Genomic DNA, 22,953 nt, shown 5'->3' with positions numbered 1-22,953 from the left:
TTCCAATGTTTAAATGCATACATTTTCAAAATAATAGAAAAGTGAAAGTTTTTGTGTCTCGTTGATGCTAAATAGGAGAAACAACATTTAAATTAAAGCTTTCAAACATGATAATACATGCATACTCTTCTGATTTAGAAGAATAATTATTTGAAAAAAAAAAAAAAACACACACACACACACACAACACCAAGGAACAAGAAGATATCATAAAGCAGCCAGTATTCGTGATCAATTCTATCCTCAAGGCTGGGGAGCAAGACCAGCCTTAAGAGCCTTAATGGTGGCAATATTAGTCTTGAAGGATTTAGCCAAGACATAGTCGTCAATACCAGTGGTGAACAAAGATGTTGGGAAGTGAAACCGTTCCAGCGTTTGCACTCCCAAAAGCTGAAATTGCTATAGTTGGAAATTTTACATCATCATTGTGTTGAAAATGCACAAGACTACCCTTAGGGAATACAAAGACATCACCCGCTTATAGTGTCTTATTAAAGAGCTTGTTGGTTGTATCAACAAACCCGACTTGAAGGGTACCTTGAGTCAGGAAAAGGAGCTCAGAAGTGCGAGGATGAGTGTGGGGTGGGTTTGTGGTGCCAAACGGGAATTCAAGGAAAGCATAGGAAACACTTTGACCATTGAGAGCAGGGAACTCAGCCAAGCTTGCCTTCGTGACCTTGAAGACAGTGGGAAAGCCACCCAAAAGGGCACGTATGCTAGTAAACGTGAAGAAATCCCCATTAACTTTGGTGACATTAGGAGGGACTATGAAGTCTGTGAGGATGTCTGGACCTCCTGCTATTGCCATTTAGATGATGGCAAATGAAGAAATCAGTAGTGCGAAGAATTTCACGTTGAAAGTTTTTGAGGCCGTGGAAGAGAATTTGAGGTGTAGTGAAGGGAAAAGCCAATATTGTACTTAAAATGATGGTTATATTGTGCACTTGGACTTAATAGAAGGGCCAGTACTTAAGGAAAGGCAATTTGGTTTGTAATCTTTCTGTGCAGGCCTGTTGGATGAAAAATTTAGAGATGACAATTACAAAGTCATTCTTGTTATCGCCACATTTTTTTTTTTTTAATATATACTATTTATTTCTGTCATTAGGCTGTTGAATGAGACCAAGAAAGTAACAAATTTTTCTTGTCTTCATATATGATTGATATAGAACATGTTAAAAATTTAGTTCCTTCTATTGCTTAAAGCTGCCTTCCTAAACTTAATAAAAATATTAATAAGAAGAATCAAGGGCTAATGCCTTTTGAAATTAGCATAGAGTCTCTTAATTTGCTAGAACCTTTTTTTATTTATTTATTTTTTATTCTCAACATAAACTTCATTAAACTGAATTGGACTTCGTACAGATTACATCAGGTTGCACTTATGCATAAACTATAGGTGGGGTATCTTCCACCCATATGACCCTATCAATTACTACCTTGGCATGTCTTGCCAAAATGTGAGTCATAGAGTTTGACCCCCTGCTAATGTGACACACATCCCATGCGTCAAAACAACGGAGATCCATCTTTATGCCTTCTATAATATTAGGATATATGTGATTCACTTGTTAGGAACACATGTCACTATTTTATATAATTGACTTATTCTTTGACAAAACGCACTTTACTTGTATTTAGGTAGATCTAGAATATGTTTAATACTTTAAGAAACTGTGTTTCAAGATCAAGTGTTGAAGACATGCAAGTGTGTCCAAAATTCAAGTTGAAGAAGTGTTGTTCATTAAAACTCGACATCTAGCTATCCATCGAGCTTAAGAAGCTATTCCAGCCCCGTGGCTCGACAGTTGCTTGACGGCATCTTGACAGATAGGTATCTGTCGAGCTTTATGAAAAACAGAATTCCAGTTTTGTTTTGACTCTAGTCCGTGATTATGTGTTTGAGTTTTCTTTTCTTCTAACCTTAGACATATAAAAGGATTATTTTAAGGGCCATCAAAGTGTACACAAGTTGTACAAGTGTTGAGCAAAGTTTGTTCAAGCAATTTGTATTCGGAGACAAAGTTTTGCCCTAGTTCATCATTCTTGTGAAGAAGTTGCTATGTATGTGTACGTTGGATTTTGTGACCAAGCATTTTCTTGATCTTCATTGTTGGGATGAACTAAAAAACTTTGCAGCCAACAACTTTCTCTACTTGGTGATTGAAGTTGCGCATTGAAATCCACGCATTGGTTAGTCACGTACTTGAGAGCTGTGCATCAAAAAGGGAAATTGTCACTACAAAACAAGTTCAATTGGGTATTGGGATAATGGTTCAATTGTAGGTTGGTATAAGGTACTGAGATTCCTTTATTTATAACCACTTGTTTTGATAATAGTGGAATTTCGAGAGTGGTAACCTGAAAATCACCCGATAGAGTTTTTATCGTTAGTTTTCCCCATTCGTAAACAAATCACCATGTTATTTATTTTTCGCGGCATAATTAGTTTACTGGTGATTTGTTTGTACTACCACACATTTGCATGATTAATTAACTTAATTAATTCACTTGGCTAAATTAATTGGTTAATTTATCATAAGGGGTCAATTCGTTTTTTACCTATCAAGTGATATCAGAGCAGACACACTCTGATTAGGGTTTAATCTTTGCTGTGTTGATCCATTGACCCCTATTTGTCATGGATAGAGAACAATCGTTAATCATATCTCCTTTATTTGATGGTACTAACTATGTATACTGGAAAGTACACATAAGAGCTTTCTTGTAGTCTTTAGATGAGAAAGTGTGGCAAGCTATTGAGATAGGCTGAACCAAGTCGAAGGAAGTGTCGGCCAACTGGGATGATGCCAAGATCAAGGCAGCAAACTTCAACAGCAGAGCGTTGAATGCCTTATTCGGTGCAATCACCAATGAGGAGTTCAAAAAGATATCCTCCACTGAAACTGCTAAGGAAGCATGGACCATCCTCTAGACAACCTATGAGGGAACAAAGGTTGTTAAGGATTTAAAGTTTCGAAGACTCACTACAAGCTTTGAAGATATTAAGTTGGAGGAGGATGAGTCGTTCGATGAGCTCTATGCCAAGCTCAAGGACATAGTGAACTCAGTTTTCAATCTTAAGGAAACCATTCCTGAACTCAAGATTGTGAGAAAGGTGTTTAAATCTTTACTTGAGAGATTCCATACCAAGATTATGGTAATCGAGGAATCAAAGGACATTGACAAGATTCCTTTAACAGAGTTGGTTAGAAATCTGCAGACCTATGAGTTAGGATTGACTAGGATTGGCAAGACGGGCAAAGGCAAGAGCATGGCACTAAAGGCCAAGAGTAATGAGACAGATGAGTCTTCAGAGTCTTCAGATGATGAAGATTCTAAGATGAAGTCCTATATCACTAGGCAGTTCAAGAAGTTTATGAAGAATGCCAATGGAAAGGGCTTCGACAAGGACCATAGGCAATCCAGTTCTTCTTAGTTCAAGATCCAAAACAAAGGGAAGAAGGATGCAAGGGATGGCCGTCAGTACACTATTCCCGTAGGACCTAAGTGCTTTGGGTGTCAAAGTTTCGATCACATAAAACAAGAGTGTCCTACATATCTCAAGAGCATTGGGAAGAGTAAGGCACTTACTGCTACCTTGAGCGACACCAAGCTTGAGGATGATTCCGACAATAAGGATGACGAAATCTTGAATGTCTTCACTGCCACTGTCAATTCTATTGATGCGATTGTTGAAGATGTGGTTGAAGAAGAGGAATTGGTGGAGTTTAAGTTTGAGAAGATGGATGATCAAAATGATATCCATACAGCCTATGAGAAATTATGCAAGCTTTTTGAGAAACATGAGAAACTTTACAGGTTGACCACCAAGAAGCTCAGTGATGTGGAACTTGATTGTGAAGAGCTTTCCACAAAGTTTGATGAGGCTAATCAGACTATTGGAGCATTGAGGTTCAAGAACAATTTCTTGGCTAAGAAGACCAAGAACCTTGAAGCGGAGCTGTTTCAAATCAGAGCTTAATTGGAGAGGACTTCAAGTGCAAAACTTGATGAGATGCTCAGTCTTTAGAAATCTACTTCTGATCGAACAGGTTTAGAGTATGGTTTCTCTTCCTTTAATACTGCTTCTACTAGTACTACTATTTTTGTTCCTCCTAGCAATAATGTTGAAATTGAGAACAATGATGTTAAAATTGATTTAGCTAGATAAAGGTAAATCTATCTTAAGAGCACCCCCTAAGTAAGATAAGAAGGAAGCTAAGAATCCTAGGGCTAAGAAGGCTAACTTTCAAAAGCCTAAACAAAAGAAATAGTATCTTTGTCATTATTGTGGAGTTGTCGGTCATACTTGACCAAATTGCTATAAGCGGCTAGCTACTCAACAGAGCAACGACATGATAGCATCTGGAAGCCAAAATCAGCTTCAATCCCCTCTTGCTCCCCTTAGAAATCTTTTCAAAGCCCTTATGTTCTTTTTGAACTTGAATGGTTCTAATTCTTCCCCCTCATCGCTGGTTCAAGGGTTTAATAAAATGAAAGGTTCTTCTAGGGTGTGGAAGGAAAAGGGCTCCAAGTGATTCTATCACTTTTCTCTTTCTCTCTTCTTGTTTTCGTGTGGGCATTACTTGTGTGTTTTGCTTTCAAGTTTTGAGTTAGTCTAGTTTTTATACTTTGTATTGTTTAACATGTTTTTGTTTGTTTTCAGTTTTGATTATTTTTTTAATAAAAAAAATTGACTGAAAAATCAGAAAAATACAAAAACAGTATGTGTTATGTGTACATTGGTACTTGTGTACCTTGGATGGCTATTGAAACAAAGTTGTCTAAATTTTGTATCTCTTGTAGCTTAAATTGGCATCTCTATGCACAACTAAGCAAGTGAGCTTTGTGGCTCTTGTGTATGATGAGTAAGATTAAACTATCTCTTGTACTTAACACTCGTATCACTCTTTTTGATGGGAAGGACAAGAAAATCCTAAGAGAAAGGTATAAATAATCATCTCACTACTATTGCCCACAAATTATAATATGACACATGTATGCTTCAGCATAGCAAAAGTGCAGTGTCAATGACATTTGTGTGCTTCGGCATAGTAAAATTGGAATGTCAAATGCTTAGCATCATTGGGTGTTTCTTTTCTCCTTCTTATATGCCCATGCATGATTTGCTTAAGTAAAAATATGCAAAGAAAATGAAAAGCAAAAAAATCAAAATGCTTTAAATATGATTGCAAGCGTGTATTCTAGGAGATGTGAGAGTTATAGGATGTACCTTGAAAGTGATAGTCCCCATCAAACAGTTATGATTGTGTGTGAGTTAAAGTGATTTTCTCATATCTCAAATCGTCATAACATGTATACACTTATGCAATCTTGCGATGTTTTTCACACACAACACGCAGTATTCTTTGCTAGTTTTGATACATGTGCAGGTATAATGTGATTTGGCCATCACAAGGTTTTTCATGTGTTAATCTATACTCACTAAACTGTCTTAACTTGTTTTTAAAATATAAAATTGGTTAGACTTGTTTAGTGTGTGTGTGTGTGTGTTTTTGGGATCCTTTGTACTTAAAATTTTTGTTGAGAGATAATTTTAAGAGTTTAAAATGTTGATTGGATCTTTGGTTGAGTTGCATGCTTGATTTTATTCATATATGTGTTTTTCCCTTTTTGAAAAACGATTTTTAAGCAATCTCGACACCTTCTTGATACCTCCTCGACACCTGGCTATCTGTCAAGCTCTTAAGGTATTTTTTTATAGCAATCTCGACAGATCCTCGACAGCTGGTGGATCGTACGTGAAAGTTCCTGGACTCTTGATAGGTTCTCAATAGTTGGTGGATCGATTAAGCTTCTCTTCTTGTGTCTTTTCTTTGTTTCTCGACACCTTCTCGATAACTCTATCTGTCGAGAATTACTAAGGATCAATATATTCATTCTTCGTGATCTGGTTCTCATTTCTTCGATCTCTCTCGACCTATCCGCATTTGTTTATCTCCCAAATACTATCTCTCTCACTCTAAACCTCTTCCCCAGTGATTTTTCAAGCTTTTTCAAGTTTTCCTTCACTTGGTAAGCTTCTAATCTCCTTCATTTACATGCATTCATGTTTTGAAACCTAGGTTTTGGGGTTTTTCAAAATTGATGAGTTATTATTGAAATTTTGGGATAGGTTTTGCTTATATGATCTTAAAATTTCATGCATTACATCACACATGCATTATAACTATATTTTCATGCATTTAGATGTGTGTATTTATGTTCAACTGATGTGTGCTAGTAAGATTGGATTGGGCTGAGCCCATGATGTAATTTCTTTTGCATATCACATGTTCATGCATTTCCCATGCATACATACTCTCTTTTCAATATACTTGTTATATTTGAATTGCTTTGGGACTTTTCTGATTGTCTCTCTTTCTCTCCCTCTCTTTTTGTTTACGTTAGTCATGTCTATGGCACCTAAGCGTAAATCAGCTCCGTCCTAGAACCCTTTGCATTCTAGGGCATTGTCTTCTTCTGATCCTACTCCTTCTAATATTCGGTTCCATGATGAGGACGCCCGAAAGGACTTCTTGGAGAACTTTTCTCGACGAGGTGTTCATTCGGAACGCCAAGTCATTTTGGCAAACTTCGCTGACAGTAACCTTCCCACTATCATTCACAGTTGGGGATAGGATTCACTATGTGACATCCTGGTCATTTGTCCAACCGTGCTAATCTAGGAGTTTTACTCTAACATGCATGGTTTCAATTTTTCAGTACCTCTCTTTTCTACTTACGTTCGAGGTACGCGCATTGTAGTCACACCATAGCTTGTTGCAGATGTGCTTCATGTTTTGAGTGTAGAGCATCCTGACTACCCCGGTTGTGAGCTTGTGAGGACTGTGTCCAAAGACAAGATGATTTTCGCTTTCTGTGAGCGTCCCGTATATTGGGGTGATCGTTAGTTCACACCATGTAGGCCCTTTGCTAAAGGTCCTAGATTTATAAACATGGTGATGACTTTTGTTTTGCACCCACTCTCTCACTATAACTCTATCACAGAGCCTCGTGCTCGATTTTTGCTTTCTTTGTTAAAGCACCTCATTATAGATTTTTCTTCACATTTTATTCTTTCTATCTTAGATATGTATAGAGATACGGCTACCCGTGATAAGCTCATTTTCCCTTCGGCTATCACGTGGATTCTATGCCATTTTCTGTTCCTTTTCCCTCTTCCAACCATTTTTCTGTCATATGTGCCATAGACTACGCTACCATTAAATGTAGCGAGAAAAAATTTAGGTCTCGACAGTCGGATTCAGCAGCTCCTCCCTCCCGTTTCGCTCTGCCTCGTTTTGCTCCATCCACATCCGCTCCTTCCTTTTCTTTGAGCAATGTGACTTTAGGGGACATTGTGGCGCAGCTGCAGCACATGGATGCTCACTTTGATACACTCTCTACAGAGTTGTATCAGGTGAACGTTCGTGTTAGTCGTATTGCATGGCGACAAGCAACCATGAGTGGTTATGCTCCTAAGGCTTCTCCTCCACCACCTCCTCCAGTGGCTTCTGAGTCTAAGGATGAGGATGATGATAATGGTGATGGTGATGATGATTCGGATGATGATAATGATAATGGAGATGCTAGCTTTACCGATGAGATGTCTACTTGACACTCTTACCCTTTATCACTCGTGACAAAAAGGGGGAGTGGATTTGGATATGAAAGTAGTCATTCTTAGAGGGAGAGTTAGTATAGGACATTTTGTTAGGAGGAGTGTTGATTTTTTTAAGGGATGTAGTAAGGATTACTTGTATCTTTTTCTTTTCTCTATTTTAGAAACATGTGTTCTTGTACATGGGTCTTGTGACCATTTTTGACATACATTGTACTTATTTTCTTTATATATGTTAATGTATGTTTCTTTCACCTACCCTTACATGGGTTGTTTCTTTTCTCTCTTTATGCACATGCTTCTTATTCTTGTATGCAATCTATTATTTTTGTTTCACACAAAGATGCCTTGATGAGTTTTGGTTAAAGTGTTTCAGAAATACAGGTTGTAAAAGTCTTCTTGCCATAAACTCTCCTCTTGCAAAGTTTTTCAAGAGTTTGTGTTAGGATAAATTTTATTGTATTCAACAATGAATATGTGTTGAGTGATTTATGACTTCTCTTATATGTTCATTTGTTTGTTGTGGTTTTGTCACGGATTGCCAAAGGGGGAGATTGTTAGGACATATGTGATTCACTTGTTAGGAACATATGTCATATTTTATGTAATTGGTTTATCCTTTGACAAAACGCACTTTATTTATATTTGGGTAGATCTAGGATGTGTTTAATACTTTAAGAAATTGTGTTTCAAGATCAAGTGTTGAAAACATGCAAGTCTATTCAAGATTCAAGCTGAAGAAGTGCTGTTCATTAAAGCTCGACAGCTAGCTATCCATAGAGCTTAAGAAGCTGCTCCAGCCTCGTGGCTTGATAGCATCTTGACAGGTAGGTATCTATCGAGCTTTATGAAAAACAAAATTCCAGTTCTGTTTTGACTCTAATCCGTAATTATGTATTTGGGCTTTCTTTTCTTCTAACTCTAGATATATAAAATGATTATTTTAAGGGTCGTCAAAGTGTACACAAGTTGTACAAGTGTTACGTAAAATTTGTTCAAGCAACTTGTAATCAGAGACAAAGTTTTGCCATAGTTCATCATTCTTGTGAAGAAGTTATTGTGTATGTACATCGTAGGGTTTTGTGATCAAGCATCTTCTTGATCTTCATCGTTGGGATGAACTAAAGAATTTTGCAACCAACAACCTTCTCTTGTTGGTGATTGAAGTCGCGTACTGGGATTCGTACATTGGTTGGTCATGTACTTGGGAGCCGTGCATCAAAAGGGGAAATTGTCACTACAGAACAAGTCCAATTGTGTATTAGGGTAAGGGTTCAACTGTAAGTTGGTATAAGATACTGGGATTCTTTAACTTGTAACCGCTTGTTTTGATAATAGTGGAATTTCGGGAGTGGTGACCTGAAAATCACCCGGTGGAATTTTTGCCGTTAGATTTTCCCCATTCATAAACAAATCACCATGTTATTTATTTTCCACTGTATAATTAGTTTATTGGTGATTTGTTTGTACTACCATGCATTTGCATGATTAATTGACTCAATTAATTCACTTGGCTAAATTAATTGGTTAATTTATCACAAGAGGTCAATTTCTTTTTGGCCTATCATATGACTTTTTGGATGTTGCTAGGTACCAAGCTTTGATCACAAAACGAGCTAACCATTGTTTGTGAGTCACTTTCAATAATAATCTATTTTAGGCCGAGGTCCCACGAAAGCTGTACTCCATCTTCCACTACTTTAGCTTCTATCTCTAATGCTCCCCAAGGCAAGTCCCATCTTTTAATCATTGCTCCCATTATTTGTCCCTCTTCATTCCTTATCATCACACCACTTCCATAGCTCCCAAACTCCCTAAACACTGCACCATATGTGTTAGTTTTATACCAGTCCTTTCTAGGAAGAGACTAAGGATGCGTGGTCTTTGGGGGGTGCCTCAATTATGGTTGTTTCTCCTACTTGATTTCTTCTACATAGTCAGCTGCTGACCTGATCAAAGCTTTGTACCCTTTACATTTCCCCCCATGAATTACTGAGCTTTTGCTGCTCCATAAGCTCCACACCGTCACATCAAACATGATCTAATCAACATTCGGGTATGATTCCTTTATCTCCCATACTATGTCGATGAACTCATTTAGTGATTCTTGCATCCATGGAAGTTTGATCTTAGTTCCATTCCAAACATCCTTTGCATATTGGCAACCCCACAAAGTATGACCCACGGTCTCACTAAGACCACACAGTGCACAGTAGTCTTCACTCCCCACGCCTCCAGTCATGAGACGATTCTTAGTGGGGAGGATGTTCTTGCAAGCCCTCCACATAAAATGCTTTATTTTATTTGGGCAATTTAGTTACCAAATTAACTTCCTTATGGACCCCATCCTTGAGCTATCTGAGCTGCCACCTATCTCAAGACGAACAATCCTTTCTTTCAACCATTTTTGCACCACCACATAAGCACTATTTACTGTAAACTTTCCACATGTAGTCCATGCCCATACAATTGAATCTTCTAGCAAGCAAGAGCTTACTGGGATTCCCAATACAACCTTAGCTTCCTGAGGGAGAAAAGTGCTTCTGACCTTAGCTATATCTCAGCTTCTTCTGTTAGTATCAATCATATCCGAGACTTGCACTACATCATGCTGGGACAGTTGTGGGCTAAATACTTTGAAGGATTCAGGTCTTGGGATCCACTTATTATCCCAGATATTTACCTTTAGACCATTGCCTATGTTCCACTGAGACCCCTTTACAATAATCTCTTTAGCTGCCATGATGCTCCTCTACGCGTAAGAGGGTCTATGGCCCAGCTGAGCCTGTAGAAACGAATCCTTCGCAAAGTATTTCACTTTGTACACCCTATGCACCAGAGAATTTAGGTTTTTCAAAATTCTCCATCCTTGCTTGGCAAGAAGAGCTAAGTTGAAGGCTTTGAGCTCTCTAAAACCCATGCTCCCCTCAGCCTTTGGTGTACATAATTTCTCCCAAGATACCCAAACCATTTTTCTTTCCCTTTCCTTTTGCCCCCACCAAAAATTACCCATCAAAGAGTTTAGATCCTTACATAGCGAAGTTGGTAGCTTGAACACACTTGTTGTGTACGTGGGTGTGGCTTGTGCTACGACTTTGATAAGGATTTCTCGACCTGCATTGGATAACATCTTACTTTTCCACCTTGCGATTTTCCTGCCCACTTGGTCTTTAATCCGATTAAAAGCTCTCCTTTTCCCTCTTCCTACCAATGGTGGCAACCCAAGATACTTTTCATGGTGCCGGACAACCTCTGCCCCAAATTTTCGCTTTACTTGTTCCTACACATCCCTATCCGTGTTCTTGCTGAAGTATAAGGAGGTATTCCTTATTTAGATTTTGACCCAAAACACGCTCATAATCCTCTAGCACCTTTAACACCCTATCACACTCCAACACCAAAGCTCTACAAAAGATAATACTATCGTCCGCGAATAACAAGTGTGAAATACTTGGTGCCCCTTTACTCACTGCCACTCCTTTAATATGACCCTCTTTCTCCTCTTTTTTTAGCATTGCCAACAACCCTTTAGCACATAATAAGAATAAATATGGCAAAATAGGATCTCCTTGCCTCAAACGTCTTGATGAAATAATTTTTCCTTTTGGCTCCCCATTTATCAAAATTGAGTACAACATTGTGCTAACACACTTCATCATTAGTGCAATCCACTTCTCATAGAACCCCATTTTCTTCATTATAGCTTCGAGGTACGACCATTCGACCCTATCGTAGGCCATGCTCATGTCAAGCTTCACTGCCATTAGCGCTTCCTTGCCTTTTCTTCTTTGATCGATGCAATGCATCGTTTTGAAGGCAACAAGCACATTGTCTATTATTGATCTACTTGGCACAAAGGTGCTTTGGGATTCATCAACCACCTCCCTTAGGATTCTTTTTAGCTTATTCGCAAGAACTTTAGATATAGTTTTATACACTACGTTGCATAAGCTTATAAGCCTGAACTTAGTGATTTTTTGGGGAGAAGATACTTTCGGAATGAGACATATATAAGTTTCATTAAGATCATAGGGCATCACACCAGAATTTAAGACCTCCAACACACAACTAACTACATCAGAGCCTACAATATCACAATACTGATGAAAGAATATAGGAGACATACCATCGGGACCTAGTGCCTTTGTAGGATGCATCCGCTTTAGCACTTTCCAAACCTTCCCCGCCTTAAACTCTGCCAAAAGTTCTTCGTTCATGATTAAAGTGACCCGGGAGGATGTTGCACCCAAACTTGCTTCAAAATTGGAAGGGTTGTCCGACTTGAAGATATTTGCAAATTTGCTAGAACTTGAATTACCATTCTTGAGCAGAAGTTATTCGTAGTGATAATGAATGTCAATGATCATATACGCTTCAAGGCTTTTTGTTAGGTTCTAAAGTTTAGGACTTTATGTATTTTAGAACTCTAATTTGTAATGTTGGCAAACCACGATCAAAACAATGTGTTTAGAAGTGTTTAAAGCTAGCTCAAAGTTGTATGTCAATGTAAAGTTGGAATCGAGTGTAAAGCAGAAAGTAGTGTGGCTTTCAGCCTGGCTCGATCGATCGAAACTTAGGCTCGACCGATCGAACGTCGGGCAGATTGCTTTTCTGCAGATTCGTCCAACTCAGCCCTATGTGTTTAAAATGTTTTTAGGGTTTCTTATTTGTCCTAAGTATAAAAGGCAAACCCTAGCCACGTTTTAGTGTTGCTCATATTGCGGTTTGTGTAAATCTCTTGTGAGATCTAGACGAGCTTTCCTTTACACAAATTTAGAGTTTTCAAGGAAGAGACATTCTCTAAACCTTGATGATCAAAACAGTTGCTGCCATTAAAGTTTAAAGAATACACAAGCGAGGGTGCTTGTAGCTGGTGGGAATCCAAAGAAAGAAGGAGTCCGTGGATTCGGAGCTTGCACGTGATCATGTCAGTAAGTTCTACTGGTTGGTAGCATTAGGAAGTTGAGTGGGGGTGCTTGTAAGTCCTTTTGTATGAACTTCGATTCTTTCTGATAGTGGATTCAAGTTTACCTTGAGGATAGCTAGGTCAAATCCTCCCCAGGTTTTTACCGGTTTGGTTTCCTGGGTGATCATATCTTGTGTTATTTATTTTCCGCTGCTTTACTTGATTTGATCTTTATTATTGTGATAACCTAGACGTGTTAATCTGACTAAGTAACAACTTGGCTAATTAACTAGGTTTAATCAATTGTTTTAAGGGGTCTAAAAACAAACACTTTTCATCATATTGATCATTTAAAAAAAAAAAAAAAAAAATTGGTATATATAGTAAAATTTAATAGAATATCAACTTATTTGAGGGAATATTTCTAGGGCAACCTTTACTTCTTCTTTTTTATAATTTTAATTTTTTTATAAACAAGGATGTCTAGACCTCTTTAAGTATTTTACTATTCTCTCAAATATATACAGTTCTTCCATTCCACACACATCAACTTATTACAAGAAGAAATCTCATGGGAATGGCTCCAAAATGCTGACCAGAAATTTCAAATCTAATATTCCTTGAATATCGTAAGGCTTTAAGAAACACCACTCTTGCTCACTTTTTACCTAATCATTTGTTTTAGTTAATGATGTTAGGGAGTGTTTGGTACTTGTTTTCAAATAACAATTTTTAGTTTTTAAATAATATTACACGTATCTCCATACACGTTTTCACCCACACATATTTCCACATATATTTTTAAACAACAATTTTCAATTTTTAGGTGCATATATCAAACATCGCCTAAATGCCCGGTTTCCTTTAACTTTTCTTTTGAAGACCAACCTCGTGGAGAGTATATCGTATTGTGGCAAATTTCATAAAAAGGACTTCGATTGTCATTGTGGTCCACATCTCCCATTCATTTGTGAAATAAAATCTGATGCTGAACAGACTTCTTTTTTAATGAAAATGGTGAAAAGACTTCTTGAGTTCTTGTACGTGCTATTAGTGTTCATCAAATTTAGGAAAGTAAAATAAATGCATTTCTTTATAGCCAACTACTAAACAAACCCTGGGGCCCTTTTCATTTAGTATAGTTCTTGTTCCTAGTCTCTATATTTATGAGCTCTTATGTTGCATCTTCTCATCAAAGTTTACTTCCATATCTTTTCTGTCTGTGCTTCCATGGCTTTACCTAAGCTGATCACAGCACTTCTCTTTGTTTTGGCTTTTGTGAAGATAGAGTTTTCAACATGCTATGTTGTCATGAAGGGCAAGGCCTCTTGCCATGACTGCAATCACAATGATGTCTTCTCGGGTTTGTACTCAACTTTCTTTCCCTCCGATTTACACGCTTGAAGTCCTAAACAAAATTATCTTGAAGTTGCCATCTCTTCAGTATTTTAGCTAGGGAAATTATAGCATTTGTGGTACTATAACATTGTTTAGAGTTTTGCTGCCTTTTTTGTGTGTGTGGCTAAGTTATACTATAGCGTATTGCTTTAAAACTGCATGGACACTGCTATATATTTTAGGTATGAAGCAAAATATACATGATGGAATAAATGACTTTAAGAGATGCCGGAGATAATACAAATATGGAAAAATATTAATACACACCTTACTACACACATTCTTATACACACACTTAAAAATGCACTAAAATCATGACTTGAAATAAAGTCACAATTTCTAACATGAAAATTGTAATTTCAGTGCATATTAAGAGTTTGTGTGTAATAGATGATGTATAATAAACATTATCTTACAAATTTTATTTCATAAAGTTTATATACTGATGATGTGTTATCAATCACGTAAAGATAACTGATATATTTATTTATTGGTCATTAAAGTGACACTTATTAGTTATTAGTCAATTCATAAATCTTTTTATTGTATATGGTGTGTACAATACACATTATCCTACAAATTTTACCACTTAGAGCTTATAAACTGATGATGTGTTGCTGTCAATCACATAAAGATAACTAAGATATTTATTTATTGGTCGTTGAAGTGACACTTATTAGTTATTAGTCAATTTGTAAATCTTTTTATTATAAAATAAGTAACATTATAGCCATAAAATATTTTATAATATTTTTATAAATTTTTGTTAGGTTCTGGGCCCACAATCAATACATTGATGTAAATATTTTTTGTGAAAAAGTTGTATCTCTAGCATTTACTTTATAAAATTTGTAGCTAGCTTCTAGGGGTGTGTATGAGTCGGGTTGAGTCAGGTTGAGAAATTTTTTCAACCCAATCCATCATGGTTGGTTAAAAAACAGTCCAACCCAACCCAGTCCATCACAGGGGTTCAACCCAACCAACCCAATCTACATGAATCGGGTTGAGTTGGATTGTACTCATAGGTTGGAAATTTTTTTTTTTAATTACTATTATTATCAATTAATTGAGCATTAGAACACTACGACCACCACAATTAAGAGCAAATTTATAACTAGATAATCATGTACAAATAAACACAAACTATATGAGAAAAACTTAGGGTTTGGGATTTATTTAGGAAGAGGGGCAAAAAAATTAAATATATAACAAAATTATATAATAAATTTTTTAACATATATTTTTAAATTTAAAAATATATTAAATATAGATAGGTCATGTCAAGTTAGGCGGATTTGTAAATCTCATGACCCAAACTCAACCCACTAAAAAAAAAAAAAAATTCATGACCCAACCCAACCCACCAACCCCTAAAAACCAACCCAACCTAGTGGGTTGAGTTGAGTCGGATCGGTTTTGACGGCTTGTCAAGTTCGTTGCACACCCTACAGGCTTCTATGAATTGAACCAACTTTGACTCATTGACTGACTTGATTAGCCCTAGTCTCTCAAGCAGCTAAACTTTCTATACTCTGCCTAATTTGTTTCAGGCATTAAGGTTCTTGTGAAGTGTGATCGAGTTAAAAAGTAATCACAGAATATGATGGCTCTTTTGAAGTCAAGCTTCCCACAGACAGTACTCCAAAATCATCTCCTCCACTGAATTGCTATGCCAAGCTTCTAGGGGGTCCAACCCAGCTCTATGCCTCAAAGAAAAACATGGTATCCAAAATTATCACAACCCATGAGCCTAACACCTACACCATCTCCACTCCTCTCAGCTTTTCCAAATCTTGCCCTTCTACCATCGAAGCTGCGAAATGCAAGCCCATCAAGAACAAGTTTGGTTCATCCAAGACCATCTATCTGCCTCTGCCACCAGAGTGGGGTTTAGCACCATCTAGCTATTACATTCCTTTCACTCCCATCATAAACATTCCTTGATTATCTATGACAGTGTGGTCTATATAGTATAATAATATACTGTATTGGGTAGAAAAAGGTATAGTGTAGGGCTGTACTATATGACTTGTGTGTGAAGAATGAAGAATGTAATCACCTCCAGCGTTTCTTTATCCTCCTATAGTCACTATTAATACTTTTGATAAGTTTCTTGTGTGGTATTGTAAGTTATTGGACTTAAAAATAAGACGTTAATGTGTTGCTTGGAATGTATTGCTAATTTACTATATTTGTATTGCTACATTTTTAGAATATATCACTACTTTTTATAAGTTTTTCTTCTTCTAATCTTCTTCTTCTTCTGGCTAAGTAATATATTCATCTATTTTTTTTCTGGGTTGAAATGGAATTTCATTAAGACACATTAACAAACAAAAAATTTGGGGTGCAAACCCCCACCCCCCCAAATGCATGTCTGCCATAATTAATTTAGCTTACAATACATGAAGGATGATGAAAATACAACCCAAAAACTTCCTGAGAACAATTTCGCGCCTTCTACCAAAAGATCAACACAGTAATTTCCTTCAATATCTTTATTTATCATTTTAACTTTTTCAGGCCAAATGCTCGCTCATTCAATGTTTATATATGTGAATGTGTGTAATAATAACACTACAAGCACACCTAATTTTACACCAATTTTCATAGCTTACTAAAATGGTAGAATGTGAATCATGGAAAAAAAATGGATCCATGTAAAATTTGGTGGGTAGAAAGTATCTACTAATCACAATCGACTACTTTTAACATGTGAAATTGAGTTTGGAATAGGGTGTCTCTAAATTTATTCAAATGTGTGAGGGAATTTTTTTTTCTTTTTCGCAAATTATATATTTGGGAATTTTTTTCCCAAGGCTATTTTCTTCTCCCTTTCAAAGTTATACAAGGGCACATGACTGCTAAGATTTTATTTCTTGTATCTAATAATATATACAATGTTATGAATTTTATGATATTTAAAATTCTAAATGTTATTATTCAATCCTAAATTGTAATGTTAGTTTTTCAGGAAGGCACATATTTCCCAGGTAAGGTTGTGTATGTAATAGAATATTAAATGTGTTTCTTCCTAACGCTAAATCTTATCGCCAACAATTGGTAGAATGATTCCAAATTATCAACAAAAGCCACCAAGCCACCCATACTCTTTTTTCTCTAGCAGGCAAAAGGAAGTGGGAAGTTTAAAAAGGCTTAAACACTCACCGTGATTTCAATTCTACCTTAGAACTCCCTAAGATAGAATTGATATCCACCAAATTGATCTTTGGGACTAATTACCATTAACATCGGTGACATTAGGAGGGACTATGAAGTCTGTGAGGATGTCTGGATCTCCTGCTATTGCCATTTGGATGATGGCAAATGAAGAAATCAGTAGTGCGAAGAATTTCATGTTGAAAATTTTTGAGGCCATGGAAGAGAACTTGAGGTGTAGTGAAGGGAAAAGCTAATATGGTATTTAAAATGATGGTTATAGTGTGTGCTTGGACTTAATATATGATTGATATAGACATGTGTTGCTAATTTACTATATTTCTATTGCTACATTTTTAGAATATCTTCACTTGTTATAAGTTTTTCTTCTTCTTCTAATCTTCTTTTTCTTCTGGTCAAGTAATATATTCATCTCTTTCTTTTTTTTGGGTTGAAATGGAAATTCATTAAAGCACATAAATTACAAATAATAAAAATTAAAAGGGCAAAACCCCCTCTAATGTCTGCGATAATTAATTTAGCTTACAATACATGAAGGATAATCAAAATAGTAAAGTACAACACAAAAAATTCCGGAGTAGTGCCCTATTATGCGCGATAACACGAAAAAAAAAAAAAAAAAAAAAAAAAAAAAAAAAAAAAAAAAACAACAACAACAACAACAAAATATTGTACGAGAATAGTCCACTCATTCTCTGCTCTTTCTTTTGCTCTTTTTGAGGTGAGTCATTAAAATAGTAAAGCACAACACAAAAAATTCCGGACATTTTTTTTGCCCCTTCTACCAAAAGATCAACAGAGTAATTTCCTTCAATATCTTTATTTATCATTTAATTTTTTCTGGCCAAACACTAGCTCATCCAATGATTATTTATGTGAATGTGTGTAAAAATACTACAAGCATGCATAATTTTACACCAATACAGTGGTTGATTGTGAAATTTGGTGGGTAGAAAGTATCTACTACTCTTAATCAACTACTTTAGTATGTGAAACTGAGTCTAAAACTGGGCGTCTCTAAATTTATTCAAATGTGTGAATTTTCTTTTTTTTTGTGCAAATTATATATTTGTATATTTGGTTTTCCAAGGCTATTTTCTTTTCTCCTTTCAAGTTGTACAAGGGCACGTGACTGCTAGTCTCATAGTTAAGATTTCATTTCCTGTATCTAAAAATATATACAGTATTATGATATTTAAAATTCTAAATGTTATTACTCAATCCTAAATTGTAATACTAATTTTTCAGGAAGGCACATGTTTGCAAGGTAAGGTTGTATATGGAATAGAACTTTAATGTGCTTCTTCATAACACTAATTATTATCACCAACAATTGGTAGAATGATTCGAAATTATCCACAAAAGCCACCAAGCCACCCCTACTCTCTTTTCTCTAGTAGGCAAAAGGAAGTGGGAAGTTTAATTAAAAAAAAAAAAATGCTTAAACACTCATGGTTTCAATTCTTCCTTAGAACACCCTGAAATTTTCATATCCGCTAATTAAATTAATCTTTGTGACTAACTACCGTTAGCTCTTATGAATGAAAAAATTTGGCTGTTAATCTTCTTAATGTGGTCTCGTGATTTTTTCGTCCATAAGAACAAAGGAAAGTTAGTTCCATAGACCAATTTGGTAGATATAAAAACTCTAGATAGTTAAGAGGAAAAATTGAAATCCAAGGAGATTCTTTGTAATTGACCTAAACCCTACATAAACATGTTAGGTCCAAAATTATTAATTGTTTAGCAAATTGCATCCAAAATTTTGTTCCATTGTATTTTAAGTTGTAACTTCTTGATTGCACTTTCCCCATATTCATCAAACCAATGTCCTGGTGGTAGAGCATTCCAATCCTCACCATCTTAGTTCAACTCACTGACGTGTAGATTATGTAAAACTTCAAGCTATCTTATTTTACTCTTATCAGTAATCATTTCTTTGTTGAGAGTCTTGAGATTGTATATTTTGGCATTAGCTACTGATCCTAACTTTAAATGTTGTGATTGAACTCTATTTTGCCTTATCCATTTATTGTTCCGTGTACCCTTGTTGAGCTCATATATTTCATGCTGCAACAATATAATACTTCTCTCTTTTGATCATTTTAAAATGAACAAAATTTCAATGTTTAAATGCATACATATTCAAAATAATAGAAAAGTGAAATATTTTGTGTCTCGTTGATGCTAAATAGGAGAAACAACATTCAAATTAAAGCATTCAAACATGATAATACATGCATACTCTTCTGATTTAGAAGAATAATTATTATTAAAAAAAAAAACACACAAAACACCAAGGAACAAGAAGATATCATAAAGTAGCCACTAGTCGTGATCAATTCTATCCTCAAGGCTGGGGAGCAAGACCAGCCTTAAGAGCCTTAATGGTGGCAATATCAGTCTTGAAGGATTTAGCCAAGACATTGTCGTCAATACCAGTGGTGAACAAAGTGTTGGGAAGTGAAACCGTTCCAGCGTTTGCACTCCCAAAAGTTGAAATTGCTATAGCTGGAGATTTTACATCATCATTGTATTGAAAATGCACAAGACCCTTAGGAAATACAAAGACATCACCCGCTTGTAGTGTCTAATTAAAGAGCTTGTTGGTTGTATCAACAAACCCGACTTGAAGGGTACCTTGAGTCAGGAAAAGGAGCTCAGAAGCGCGAGGATGAGTGTGGGGCTATGTTGCACGGACACAGACATGACACGGACACGGACACGGACACAGGGATACGATAATTTTTGAAAAATAAGGACACGACACGGTAGTTAAATAATTAATTAAGTTTTATATTTAGGCATATTTTTTAATATTTTTAGACAAAATACGTTTATGTTTAGAATTTAAATTATTTAAGAACTACAAATAAGTAAACTAACACCCAAAGTAGTACAATAATACACAAAATCTTCAAGCACTTTCAATATTCATTTTAGTAAAATCACCTATAATATTTAACTTTAATAAATAAATAAAACTATAGCAGGACACACAAAAACAAATTTATAAGTTATAACTAATATAAAAATAATAAATAAATAAATAGGATAGAGGGCACACAGGCCACAGCAACAGTTAAAAAAACAAAAACAAAACGCGTTATAAATAAGTGAGCAACAGTACATTCAAATTAATATCGGAAAGAAGAGAAAAAAAAAACAGAGAGAGAACAGAGAAGAGAATCAAGAGATCGGTTTGCTTCGAGAGAGAGAGAGATCGGAAGGGACAGAGGACAGAGGACAGAGGGCACGACGTCGATGTCGGAGCTCTTCGATCGGTCCGATTTAACTTCGGCGAGGGATAGAGGGCAGTGGCAGGGATAGAGAGCAGTGGCAGCGACAGAGGGAGGGTGGCTTGAGAAGAACTTGAGATGTGGTTTCAACTTTCAGTCTAAGAGACTCTAAACTTGCTTTATTATTTTAGGGTTATCACAAAATCAATGGTATTGGTAAGTTCACTGGTCAAAATCTGTGATTTTTTTTTTTCACTGCTGGCGTGTCGAACGCTTCGGAACTGCATCGGCGCTGTGTTGGAGCCGCGTCGGTGCCGTGTTAGAGAAGCGAAAAAAAAAAAAAAAAAAAAAAAAAAATTGACACCGCCGGACACCGGAATCTGGCATTTCGTCCCCGTTCCGGTGTCCGACTTGTGTCGGACGCAGACACGACGCCAAAAATGGCGTGTCCGTGCAACCTGGGTGTGGGGTAGGTTTGTGGTGCCAGCCAGGAATTCAAGGACAGCATAGGAAACACTCTGACCATTGAGAGCAGGAAACTCAACCAAGCTTGCCTTCCTGACCTTGAAGACAGTGGGAAAGCCACCCAAACGGGCACGCATGCCAGTAAATGTGAAGAAATCCCCATTAACATCGGTGACATTAGGAGGGACTATGAAGTCTGTGAGTACGTCTGGATCTCCTGCTATTGCCATTTGGATGATGGCAAATGAAGAAATCAATAGTGCAAAGAATTTCATGTTGAAAGTTTTTGAGGCCATGGAAGAGAACTTGAGGTGTAGTGAAGGGAAAAGCTAATATGGTACGTAAAATGATGGTTATAGTGTGTGCCTGGACTTAATAGAAGGGCCAGTATTTATTGAAACTTAAGGAAAGGCAATTTGGTTTGTAATCTTTCTGTGCAGGCCTGTTGGATGAAAAATTTAGAGATGACAATTACAAAGTCATTCTTGTTGTCGCCACATTTTTTTTTATATATTATTTATTTCTGTCATTAGGCTGTTGAATGAGACCAAGAAAGTAACAAAATTTTCTTATCTTCTTATATGATTGATATAGAACATGTTAAAAAGTTTAGTTCCTTCTATTGCTTAAAGCTGCCTTCCTAAACTTAATAAAAATATTAATAAGAAGAATCAAGGGCTAATGCCTTTTGAAATTAGCATAGAGTCTCTTAATTTGCTAGAACTTGAATTACAATTCTTGAGCTGAAGTTATTCGTAGTGATAATGAATGTCAGTGATCATATACGCTTCAAGGCTTTTCATCGTATTGATCCTTTTAAAAAAAATATTTTTTGGTATATATAGTAAAATTTAATAGAATATCAACTTATTTGAGGGAATATTTAGAACAAGGTCAGTGCAGAAATTGGATTTAGCATCACAGCTGTCAGATAGAAAATGCACCTGTTCAATCTTAATCATTTACATAATTTCCATGCAACTTAACAAATCTATATATGGTTTTTTTTAAATTATAAAATAGTAAGTAAATTCAGAATTGTCAAGAACAAATCTGTTATTCGTTCTTGTTCACAAGTCAAGTAACAATATCCAACGAGATTTTCGAGAGGAAGAAAAATATCAGTACGTAGGATTAAGAAATTCAAAAGAATATACTTCCTAAGTTTTAATTTTATACTTCTTCCTGGGTATGCATGCATGAGCCAGCTCAAAGAACCCAATTGATGAGATCTATGCAACTCTAACTTGGGACGGCACCAGCTCAATTGATGATGACAACAATATTGATGCTAGTTTTTATCTCCTTGCCGTTGGTATTTTTAAGGTTTTCATAATCAAAATAGAGCTCCCTTTGGATACCGTATGAATTTTTAAGTAGGTATTTATGTAATGTGTAAAATGAAGATAACAAATCATATTTTAATAAAGTTTTTTTTTTTTTTTCTCATTTGGTATATTTCTAGAGTTCCTCTTTACTCTTTATCATTCAAACTTCAAAGAGCCTCATATGGACTTAAGACTTTGCATCTAGTTATTGGTGCAATATTTAGCAGCCCTCCTCGCCTTTTGTTGTGCCTCAATTGATATTAGCAGAACCTGTTAATTATTATCTTCTTAATACAGCAACTAAATTTATAGCCAAATTTTATTCATATCTAATAACCCTCCACGCTTTTTGTTCCGCATCAATTGATGTTGGAACCTTTTAATTGGTATCATCTTGATATTGCAACAAGTGACGATAAATTACAACCATTGGTAATTGTGTGGTGCAGACCCTCATGGAAATAATTCAAGTTAGCGGTAAGAGGGTGTCACCAAACTCCATGAGATTTGTGACATGTTCATCAACCTATGTTTGGATACCAAAATCGTGTTAAAAATAAAGATCACTATTACGGAGGTAAAGCTCATGGAAATCTTATTGGTATACATATTTCACTTCATACTATTAGTAAGGATTATGAAAAAATATATTTTTTTAATTACTTTCTTTTTACTCTTAATAATTTATTAATAATTTTAATAATTTATATGATATAAATCAATTATCACTTATTCTCTTATAATAATTTACATAACATTGTATGATTTTGTCTATTATACCCTACAATCATAGAGGGGTTCTCATCACTA

The 22,953-nt window shown here is 35.9% G+C and overlaps 3 pseudogenes; 1 reads left to right on the top strand and 2 right to left on the bottom strand.

Moving 5' to 3' along the window:
• Window positions 1-243: 243 nt before the first annotated feature.
• Window positions 244-17,312, bottom strand: LOC126721253 (putative germin-like protein 9-2; annotated as a pseudogene).
• LOC126721279 (uncharacterized) lies at window positions 13,718-16,147 on the top strand (annotated as a pseudogene).
• Window positions 17,313-19,461: 2,149 nt separating the features above from the next.
• Window positions 19,462-21,111, bottom strand: LOC126713676 (germin-like protein 9-3; annotated as a pseudogene).
• Window positions 21,112-22,953: the final 1,842 nt, after the last annotated feature.

The sequence above is a fragment of the Quercus robur genome, chromosome 1 (assembly GCF_932294415.1).
Source record: "Quercus robur chromosome 1, dhQueRobu3.1, whole genome shotgun sequence".
NCBI classification, from domain to species: Eukaryota; Viridiplantae; Streptophyta; class Magnoliopsida; order Fagales; family Fagaceae; genus Quercus; species Quercus robur.
This window is presented reverse-complemented; position numbering and strand designations above follow the sequence as displayed.